Raw genomic sequence first — 10623 nt, 5'->3', positions numbered from 1 at the left:
CTCAGCCCTGCCTAGCTAGCCCAATGCTGAATATATGTTGGTGTGGATAAAGTTAACCAAATCGACAAAAAAGCAATGTTTGTTAAATTTCCTAATCTTAATTAAAAGCTTTTAAACTATTAATTAATTTTATCATGACTTTCCATAATGAGCATTTCCCATTTCATTTGTGGTTTTTAAAATGTGCCACAAGTTGTAGAAATTCAGCTTTAGTATGTTTAATACTCTGATACAATTTGGCAAGCCAAGAGTGGGGATTTTGTATTCTTACTTTATGAGCATTTAAAATACCCTGTTCTATGAATATGCATTCTTTACTCATATTCAATTGCTACACTGCTACGGTATGCCATGGTGTTAACTGTCGTTTTTCAGTGGCTTGAGTTTTTTTTTTCTCCTCCTCTTAAGAGAACCTCAGAGAAGAAGGCGGGGCTGAGAAATCTCAAGTTATAAAAGCCTCTTCCTTTTGCAAGTAGATCAGAGGAGTAGGATCTTTGGAGTGAAAGCAAATCCTGTCTGATAACCTCCACAGGTACGTTATCAACTTTTGCTTTTCATCTTTCCATAAATGTTGCAGTTGTGTAACTTGTAGAATTGATGTTAGTTTAGTGAATCTGAGGAAGGCATCATTTGCTTTTTTTCTATGAAGATAAGAAACCAAAGGAAGACAAAATTTGAAATTTCTTCAAGGTCTGTGTGGATAAGCAACATGCTAGTGCACAGGTATCTTCAGTACTCGTTTGGATTTATTTAGAAATGTAGAAATCTGTGCTCGATTTTTGAGCGATTTAAAATATATCTGTAGTTTTTTCTCTGTTTTTCTTTTTTCCTGATTGCCAGAGTCAGAAATGTCCTCAAATGAGCTTTACTAAAAAAGTCACTGGGATCTTAAGTCTGTAACTGACTATCTTTCCCAGTCCGATGGTCTCAAACCTACTGGGAACAGAATAAAACAGGTTGTTCTTAAATCAAGACTATGGTGAAACATAAATTAACATCAAGAAAGGGTGCATTCAAATGGTCAATATTCTTTGATAATAAAAGGAGAAAGGTATATTTGACTTATTTTTACATACTGTGGTTCCCTTAGTTTTTTTTCAGCTTCTGAAACATGCTCATTGATTGTATTATTTAGAAGAAACAGAGAAATGCTGAGGAGTTGGATGAATAATTAAAGGTTTTATTTCTATTTAATTTTGAAGCTGTTCTTGCTAAAGCTGACTTTTTCAGTGTGAAGATTCTTAAGCTGAAAGTAAGAAAATGGTTATTCCTTAATCTATTCTATATATGTGCTCCGACAAATCTGCTTATCATGATAGGAGTTTTAGCTCATTAGTATCTTAGAGTGTAAAGAACTTTCTTCCAAGGTTATGACTTTGGATTTATAATTCTTTAAAACTTGGAACAAAGCTGTTATCCTCCATTATTAATTTTTAAAGAACTGATGTGACTCTTGGCACCTATAAAGATAATAGGGTTCCAGGAACCATAGGGACTCCCCACTTTTCTCCTTCCAGACCTTTGAGCATTGTCTCCTGCCCCAGTTCTACCTCCGGTCTCTTGCCTCTACTCTTTGGGGTAGGATATATGGGATTGGTGACTTCAGGAGCCTCTGTTGGCTTTTGCCATTTTCCTGGTTTTTACCCATCTATTCAAATCTCAAAAAATGTGGTCGACAGAGGCAATTAGAAAAGCAGGATGATTCTGATAACAAAACAAACCTCATTTCTTCTCTAGGGTTGAAAGACGTGTGGAGGCAATGGTGTACATTAACCCTTGCAGGTCACTGTAACTCTTGCAGGTACCGCTCTAGCACTTTTGCCAAAATGAGAATTGAGAAGATTTCTCCAGATGGTGTCATTTATATCTGAAGCCTCTGCAAGTGTCACACTCATCATTACAATGAATAATTGATGGAAGCCAAGAGTGGAGATGGCTAGGGTTTGGTACGGGGCCTTCTGGGACATTCTCATCAGAGCATGAACAATTTAGTTCCTCTCTCATTCAGTGTTAATAAGGAGAACTTCTTATTTCTTCTTATTTAAAAAAATTTTTTAAACATAGAGAGACTTAGAACTTGAAAATGACATCTTAGGACTGATTTGAACATGGTGATAGGCAGGCTGAAACACAATTTTAAAAACATGCCAAATGCCATTCTTGTGTTAGGACAATAACATAGCAGATTGATTTTTTTGTTTTTGTTTTTGTTTTTGTTTTGGGCTCACAGGATGCAAGAGTATTCTGTTGTTGATGGGTGACTTCTAGACCATTTGAAATTATTCATGAGCGTCAATGATAAAAATAACACCAGGTCAGCCTCTCCCCCAACCAACAAAACAAGGTTTCTAATTATTTAAATGTTGATAGTGTATTTATATAGTAAAAATGACAAGAATAACTAATAACAGCTTTGTCTTATATAATGCCTATTATGTGCTACACTCTTTACATGTGTCAGCTCCTTTAATCTTCTCATGAATTATATGGATTATTATTTTCCCACTAAAACTGATGAGGAAACCAAGGCACAGAGAGGTTAAGTAACTTCCCCGGAAGTCACACAGCTGATAAGTAGAGGATACAGCATTCAAACCCAGGCAGGCTGGCCCGAGAGCCCAATCCTTAAAATTTAAGCTCCTTTGTGCCACTTTAATACGTCCTTGTGAAAGGATAGATTGTCACCCGTGCTGTCGTTACTCAGCAAGCTGCCTGTGTCAGGGGTCCCCGTGAAGGACGCCGTGGGCTGGCATCCCCTGCACATCTGAGCACATCTTCTGGTGTGACATTGGGTCACATGATGATGCCAGTTTTTGCCACCCCTGAGTAGGGTGCCAGCTCCATGCAGAAATAAGGACAGTAGTCCCTTCTGGAAGGCAGCACCGTCCTTCTCTCTTTGTCACAACTGCCTTCATTAGACAGTTACTGAACTGGGGAGGCCAGACACTCCCCGGGGTGCTGTCCACGCCCCCGGGAGGCTGTAATCAGAAAACAATAATGAAACAGCAAACTTTCTAGAGCTGAAAACAACAAAACCAAAAAACCCCACCAAACTCGAATTTGCATGTAAAAAGAGCACATAGTGTAAAAAATTTAGACTAGTATCTAGTCAGAGTCAATGAAATATTAGAATTTAAGGAAAAGAGGAAGAAGCATATAAATGTTGGACAGAAGGAATAAAAGTGAGGCCACCTCAGGGTTTTCCTTTACAAGATCAAAACCCTAATAAGAATGGAACTGTTCCTATGGTGTTAGGGGGGAAAAGTGTTTGTCAAATTATCCATGTGTGAATGCAGTAAAAAGGAATTTGCACTGTAAAACATTAATAAACAGAAACATCAGTAAACAGAGTCGAAGGAATTTCCTGGAGGTCCAGTAGTTGGGACTCCATGCTTTCAATGCCGAGGGCCTGGGCTCAATATCTGGTTGGGGAACTAAGATCCCTCAAGGCCGGGGGTGAGGCAGAAAGAAAAAAGAAAAATAAACACATAGAGTTGAGAGACCGCAAGGGGGGAGCTCTCACACCCTGTGATGACAGCAGAGCCCAATAGGAAGAAGAAGGACTCTTCCTCCCCCCTCCCCCGGCGGGGGCTCAGCCAATGAAAAGCCAGGGACTCTGTTTACTACAGCCCTCCCTCCCTTTTCCCTCTATATAGGAGTCTCTTTCCCTTGCTGTGCAGGAACTTGCAAGTGGTTCACCATGGTCGCTGACCCTGAATAGCAATTCTCTGCTGGTTCTGAATAAACCCATCTTTGCTGGAGAAATATCTGGCGGTCTATTTGTTTTAGGTCAACAACATGGATAAGAAGCTCCTAACACACACCTCACTAAAATCATCCCCAGGGACCCTCTGATGCCGACACAGGAGTCCAATGCGGACAAGTCGGATACGGAAGGACACACACTGGACGCACGGACACCAGTGACACACGCAGGGCTCAGTCTAAATGAGTGTTGAAAACACAGAATAAAAATTAATATGAAGATAGAAATTATTCTCAAAGGGGAAATATAGAATCTAAAAAGAATAGCTTACTCGTAACAACATGGATCTAGATCCCAGATTGAGTAGCCCGCTGTAGTGAGGTTGGGTGATCAGTGCTCAGATGGCAGGCAGTCAGCGGATTAAGAAAAAGCAAACTTTCACCCATACCGACTTAGCGTATGGTCATCGGGGGTGTGCAGTTAGAAGGGAGGCTCGTTGCGGGTCCTGTGCCACCATTTTTCCTAAAGTTACTCTGATGTCTTCCTCAGGGTTTCTGCTCAGTCAGATACTTTAGGAGTCCTGCTTTGAATTTTACACTTATAAGACCCCAAAAATTGATGAGTCTTACGGCCAGTCTTGGCGCAATGCTATATTCAAAAGATATTCAGGTCCAACAAAGCAAAAGCACTGGAAATAAATGTGAGTTAAAGGTGCCATGGTAGGTGGGCTTCTAAGATGGGCCCCCCACCTGTGCAATTCATGGCTGTTCATGCCCTCATGTGGTCCCCTCCCCTTGCGTGTAAGTAAGACCTAGTGATTTGCTTCTAACCAACAGAATGTGGCAAAGGTGATGCGGAATGTCACTTGCGTGATTAGGTTACAAAAGATTGTGACTGTGTCTCGCTGGCAGACTCCGTCTTATGCCTTGTCAGCTTATATGCTTTGATAAAGAAGCTGCCATATTGGAGAGGTCCTGGTAGCCAGACAATGAGGGTGACCTCCAGCCAACAGCCAGTGAGGTACGGAGACCCCTGGTCCAACAGCCCTCAAGGAAACGTATCCTGTTAACAGCCACAAGAGCTGGGAAGCAGGCCCTCCCCGCCGCCCCCCACCAACCTCGGTCCCAGCCTTGAGACGAGACCCCAGCCCCTGCTGGCATCTGAGTGCAGCCTGTGAGAGCCCCTGAGCAGAGAATCCAGCTCCACTGAGCCCAGATGCCTGACCACAGAAACTGCGAGATCCTAAGTGTGTGTCGTCATAAGTAGTCACATTTTGGGATCATTTCTTACACAGCAATAAGCAGCTGATACTAATGGTTGGACTCTAAAAAACATCCAGAAGATGCTGTCCACCCATCTTGCTAAAGCCTTACTCACCGCGGCAGCTGCCTTCCCCATAAAGTCTGTACACATTCTCACCTCTTGCTCCCCACTCACCGAGCTCTCCTGCTCCCATCCCATTCCTCTCTCACCACCTCTCCCCACATTCTACATGTGTTCCCTGTGACTGTCTCTGCATCCTTTTTTTTTTTTTTTAAAGATTTATTGATTGATTGATTGCTATGTTGGGTCTTCGTTTCTGTGCTAGGGCTTTCTCTAGTGCGGCAAGTGGGGGCCAATCTTCATCGCGGTGCGCGGACCTCTCACTGTCACGGCCTCTCTTGTTGCGGAGCACAGGCTCCAGACGCGCAGGCTCGGTAGTTGTGGCTCACGGGCCTCGTTGCTCCGCGGCATGTGGGATCCTCCCTGACCAGGGCTCGAACCCGTGTCCCCTGCATTAGCAGGCAGATTCTCAACCACTGCGCCACCAGGGAAGCCCTCTGCATCCTTTTGAATGTAAACCTATTTAGCTCTCCTAGGTCACTTCCAATTTTTCACCCTGCAAGGGCCTCAGGAGCTGAGCAGATAAAACACGTTTCCTGGTGACAAGGGAGGGAGTGGCCACGACACTTGTAAGTCCCTGTTCCTGATTCTTCCTGCCGCGCCGATTTTCCTCCTCCTTCTTACTTGCTCTTCTCGTGAAGCCCCGATGCTAGTGATAGGAGTATTGATAAAAGCACCGGTGTTTACGTTACTCAAGCACGTGCCAAGCTTGCTGTAGGAGCGTCCTCTTCAGTCCTGTCACAACCAAGCCATGGGGCAGGGAGACACGTTTTCAGAGATCAAGGAGCTGAGACCCAAAGGGGCTAAGTGAGCTGCTAGTCAGTGGTGGAGCTCAGTCCCACGCTTGGATTTTCCTGACTCACAAACCCAGGCTTTTGTTTTGTTTTGTTTTCTGTATCTCTACAGTCCTCATTTTCCTCCGAGTTTGATTGTATTAATAATAGATGTCTCTTAGTGTGTTTATTTGAGTTCCTCTTGACATTGTATTTTTCATTATTGAAAAAAAGTACATGTTTCATTTTTGCCTGAACTTTTGAATCTCTGGCCCGTGTTATGACACTAGTGCTTTCCTGATGCATTGACCAACCCTACGATTTTTTAGAAGTAGAATAACAGAGTGAACTGGGTTTGAGTGACATGAAATCCGCCTCATCAGACCTCATGTACACATTATGGGGCATGCTTGGTGTGGCTTTACTGGTGGATTCTACTTGGGGAGGTCCCCTCGGTGGGGTTCGTCCACATCCAGTGCTATCATTTTCCTGACTCCATTTTCCCACTCCTCAGTGAGAATTTCATTAATTTATAGAAATACACTCAGACACAGTTACAGGTAAAGCAAGAAGATGGTCTAGCCTTGAAACTCATGCTTGTCACCATTATACTCCACTGCCCTCCACATGGGTGGAACGTCAGTGCCAAATACCCCATTTCTGATCCAGAGAAAGACATAATATCCGAGAGGTAACTTTGGTGAGGTTTTAAGACCATAACAATTATGTATCATGCTTATATCATGTTATGTTATGCTGTGTTATAGTTTGGGAGCTATGAAATCACGTATTCCAAGATGTATGTGAAATGCCAACCCCTGATCGTTGGGGTTATTGGGAATGAGTCCATCACCTTTAACTTCTGGAGCTTGGCAAACCATCTATAAACTCACTTTTCCTCAAGTAAAGTAGTGCTTTCTTACCAACTGCAAGAGACGGAAGCTGCAGACGTCCCCTGGCTGCCTGTGCAGTCAGGTGACCGGGAGCAAACCTGCAGCGGAGCTCCAGAGCAGATGTGTCCAGCTGCAGAAACCTTTCCTCAGGGGGAATCTGCTAGGACCCCGGAGATGTAAGTCTGATGAAACAGCACTGCTCCCATTGAAGTGGGGAGGCATCCCTGAGCCCCTCACAGACGCAAAGCCCTAAGCCCCGCCTTTGAACCCACTACTCTAGACTCGGCTTTTTCAACAACGATTTAGAGTTTCAGAGCCCTGAAAATGTATGCAGTGTCCCCAGCCAATCTCCTCTCTGGGGCGGACTTGGCATTTCTTCTCTGGCGTACAAGTCAGACAGTCCAGATAAGACCAAGCGCCTGTGGCCGGTGGGAAGTCAGTTTCATGTCCGGAAATGATTTCAAAGAATATGATGTGAGAGAACAAAAATCCCCCGATTGTCATCAGTATTTATTATGTTATTGTTGGCTCTCTTTTCCTTTTATCTTCAAGTTATCATTTATCCTCAATCGATCAGTTTAGTGCTGATGGCTTCACCGCTCCTGCCTACCTCCACAAAGTCCTACACCATGCTCTGCTGTCATCATAATTATTACATTATTACATTTGCCCTGTAGTTTAATCTCTCCCTCTCTGCTAGTTTTCCTCCGCCAAGATTTAAACACGATCCCACCTCTTGAGAGGAAACAAGTCAGCCATGGACCCTCCCCTCCCTTCTAGCTACCCACCCACCACGTGCTCTTGTGGATGGAGAGGTCTGCCCTGGTGGTCCTCAGTCTCTCACCCCACTTACTGAAATGTTCTCACTAAGGTCACTGGTTACCTTAGCCTTGCCCAGCCTCTAGACACTTTTCCTGTTTATTAAATATATTCTCCAGATTATTTAAGAAATATATTTAATTTTGGCAAATATAAAAAGTGAAAGAATAAAATTAAAATCACGCACAGTCCCAGCCCCACATATGGCAACGGTGAACACCTTGGTGTATTTACTTCCGTGTGCCTTATACACATTATACGTAATGCGTTTACATCCCTTACTTCGATAGCTGCCCTTCCTGAAGGTGGGTCGTATGTCAGCTGCTGAACCATCTTTATAGGGAAGCTGAGAGGGTGAAAGACCCACTCAAGGTCACAGGGTGAGTGACTGAACTCGAGCTGACCGTCTCTAAAGCCAGAGCTCCTGACCACGGTGATTTCTTGCCTCCTGCTTTTTTTCTACTCACAATAAGTCCTATGACTTTTTCCATGTCATTAAAATGCACCCACTTCATGGTACCATCATCTTACTTCTTCTGGGTGTGATGTGCTCCTACTGATGGAAGTTTAGGTCATTTCTAATTTTTCCTATGAAATGAATATCTTTTGAGTATACCCTTTAATGTGTTTCTGATGATTTCTTTTATCTAGAATTCTCCAAAGCCAATTAATTCACTGGGTCAACAATGATAATACTTAAATGTCTTGCTACATTATTGCCACATTCTTTTGCAGGCAGGAAGACGATTTTTACCCCCCCCCCCCAATGATATGAGAGTGTCTGTCCCACTAAGCTCTTCCCAACATCCAATGCTGTCATCTGAAATATCTCCCCTGGGTGTTTCATCGTCGTTGGACTTTTATTGTTTTTATTGCTAGGAAGGCTTAGCGTGTTTTTGTATTTATTAGTGACTTGTGTTCCCTTGTTTGGTGGCTTTGGATTCTTTTGCCCATTTTCTCTACTGGATTTTGTTCAACCCAGTGGTGTGATTTTATGACTTTTCCTTCGTGTGTGATGCATCAACTGGTTTCTCCCTGGCGTGACTTTCATTCCCTCCTCCTCCTGGTTGTCATCCTACTTTTCCAGTTCACCCCCTTTCAGGGGCGGGCCACCCTCTTTCCCGAGGTTCCTGGGGGGGCCCCTCTGGACCCTCTCCTCTCCTCTCCAGACCCCCCTGGAAGCCCTTGGTCCTTGGCCTATGTCCCTCTTCCTAGACACCCCTTTCACACCGAACCCTTAGCTCCTGCATGTGTTTAGGAGATGGATAAATGGTACACCTGGAATACCTGGTATGTGAGATGGTATGAAGACCGCCTGGACTCATAATTAGTCACCTTGAACATCACCTGGCCTCAGAAAACCAGTTAGAAACTAACATCGAATAAAGGCATGTGAAATGTCAGAACAGGGCAGATTCTGCACTTCTTACATAGCTTTCCCATTTCTTATTTGACTGAACTGTGATGAAAAAGCAAAAACAAACTTTTCTCCATTGCAACAAAATAGGCAGTTGTTTCATTGTGAGCAAATGAAATCATTTCCTGACTGTTGGTGCCCTACTTAGAAGCCATTTGCTGTATGGGGATCATAGTAAATACCTTGCAGGATTGATTTGCGGTTTTGCCATAATGTATGTAAAGTACCAATTAATACTCTGAGCCTCTCCGTGAAATGCCTGGGGAGAGAAGTAAAAGAAGCGCTCCTTGTTTTAAACAGCCTGGCCTGAGGGTTCTGAGCGGGCTTTGAAGAAGCATTGGCTGAGCCGAGGGTCTCAGGCCTTTCCTCATGCAGGGGGTATGGAAGGCGAGGTGGAAGTAATTTTCAAACTGAAAGAGGATTTTGAGGGTGGGAGGGAGTGTTATGTAATCACTTAGATTATTCACTCATCAATATTGGTACAATTCTACTCTGTGCTCTGTGCCAGGCTCTGGGAATATAGCGCTGAACAGATAGATCTGGTTTTTGACTTAAGTAGGCAGACAGGGGTCAAGCAGATCATGTAACAAATCAGGATACACACGGCTTGGTGGAGGGGAGATGGTGCTTCCAGAACAGGCCACCAGGCACCTGCGCCAGCCTGGGCGTCAGAGGTACCTCCCTGAAGAGATGGTGCATAAGGCCCGGAGGATGGGCAGGAGATAAGCGGCTGGGCAGGGTTTGGGGAAGAGGGTTCCAGACAGACGGTGGGACCCAGAGGGGAAAAGCGGGGCCCCGTGAGGAGCCTGGCCCAGAAGGAGAGGGGGGTGGGCGCAGTCATGCTGGGGAAGCAAGCAGGGCCCACGTGGCAGCTGCGGGCCACTGGAGGGGCTGGAGAGGGGCGAGGGGGTGGGACTGCCACTTGGATGTGGTGATGACGGAGGCGAGGGTGGGGGCAGAGGTCACAGGCAGCTGGGGGAGCTTGGTCCCAGGAGGAGACACAGGGAGGCGGGGTGGGGTGTAGGAGAAGAATGATGCCCTTGTTCTAGAAACGTCTTGTGTGCTGTGTCTGTCGGACAGCCTGGGGATGTGAAGTAGCTCTCTGTGGATACGGGTCTGAGGTAGTGTTTGGGGGACAAGAGGGACGGGGGCTCCTGCAGCTGGGGTGGGAGGGTCTGAGCCCTAGAAGAGCAGGGGGCAGCCCGGAGGCATCTCCGTGGCAACTGAGGCTTCCGGGATTCCCCGGGCTAATGGCCTGCTCTCCAGGCTGGGAGGGAATTGTTGCCGGGCGTCCTTGGGAACCACGGGCCGGCTCCAAGTCTCAGGGTGACGTGGAGCACACTGGCCCCCAGGCCCTACTGCCCCTGTGGGTCAAGGTCCTTCTCCCACTTCACTGGACCGCATCAGGGCAGGACTCCTCTCTGCCGCCAGCCAGCTGGTCCTCTAGCTGCTACAAGCCACTAGTTACAGCTCTGCAAGTTCCTTCAGTACAAATCCATTAACTTGGAAGGAGCTATGGTGCACCTCCTATGCGTGGTGGTCTGGGATGCGGGATCCCACCTCCCATAGGAGAGGGGGCACCCAGGAGGGCCCTGCCCAGACGGGAGCGGCCAGGGAAGGGGTATGGAAGGA

The 10623-nt window shown here is 45.6% G+C and overlaps 1 protein-coding gene across 3 annotated transcripts in view; it reads left to right on the top strand.

Moving 5' to 3' along the window:
- The first annotated feature begins 410 nt into the window (after window positions 1-410).
- TRPM8 (transient receptor potential cation channel subfamily M member 8) overlaps window positions 411-10623 on the top strand; it is a 101541-nt gene continuing 91328 nt past the window's right edge. For 2 of the 3 annotated variants that reach the window (XM_082395543.1, XM_082395541.1), the window contains exon 1: window positions 411-532. The gene's annotated coding sequence lies outside the window, so the exon portion shown is untranslated. Of the gene's footprint in view, window positions 533-5528; window positions 10113-10623 lie in introns of those variants that run through there. The other variant, XM_082395542.1, reaches the window with a different exon arrangement.

The sequence above is a fragment of the Balaenoptera borealis genome (genome assembly GCF_965194805.1).
Source record: "Balaenoptera borealis genome assembly, chromosome: 6".
NCBI classification, from domain to species: Eukaryota; Metazoa; Chordata; class Mammalia; order Artiodactyla; family Balaenopteridae; genus Balaenoptera; species Balaenoptera borealis.
This window is presented reverse-complemented; position numbering and strand designations above follow the sequence as displayed.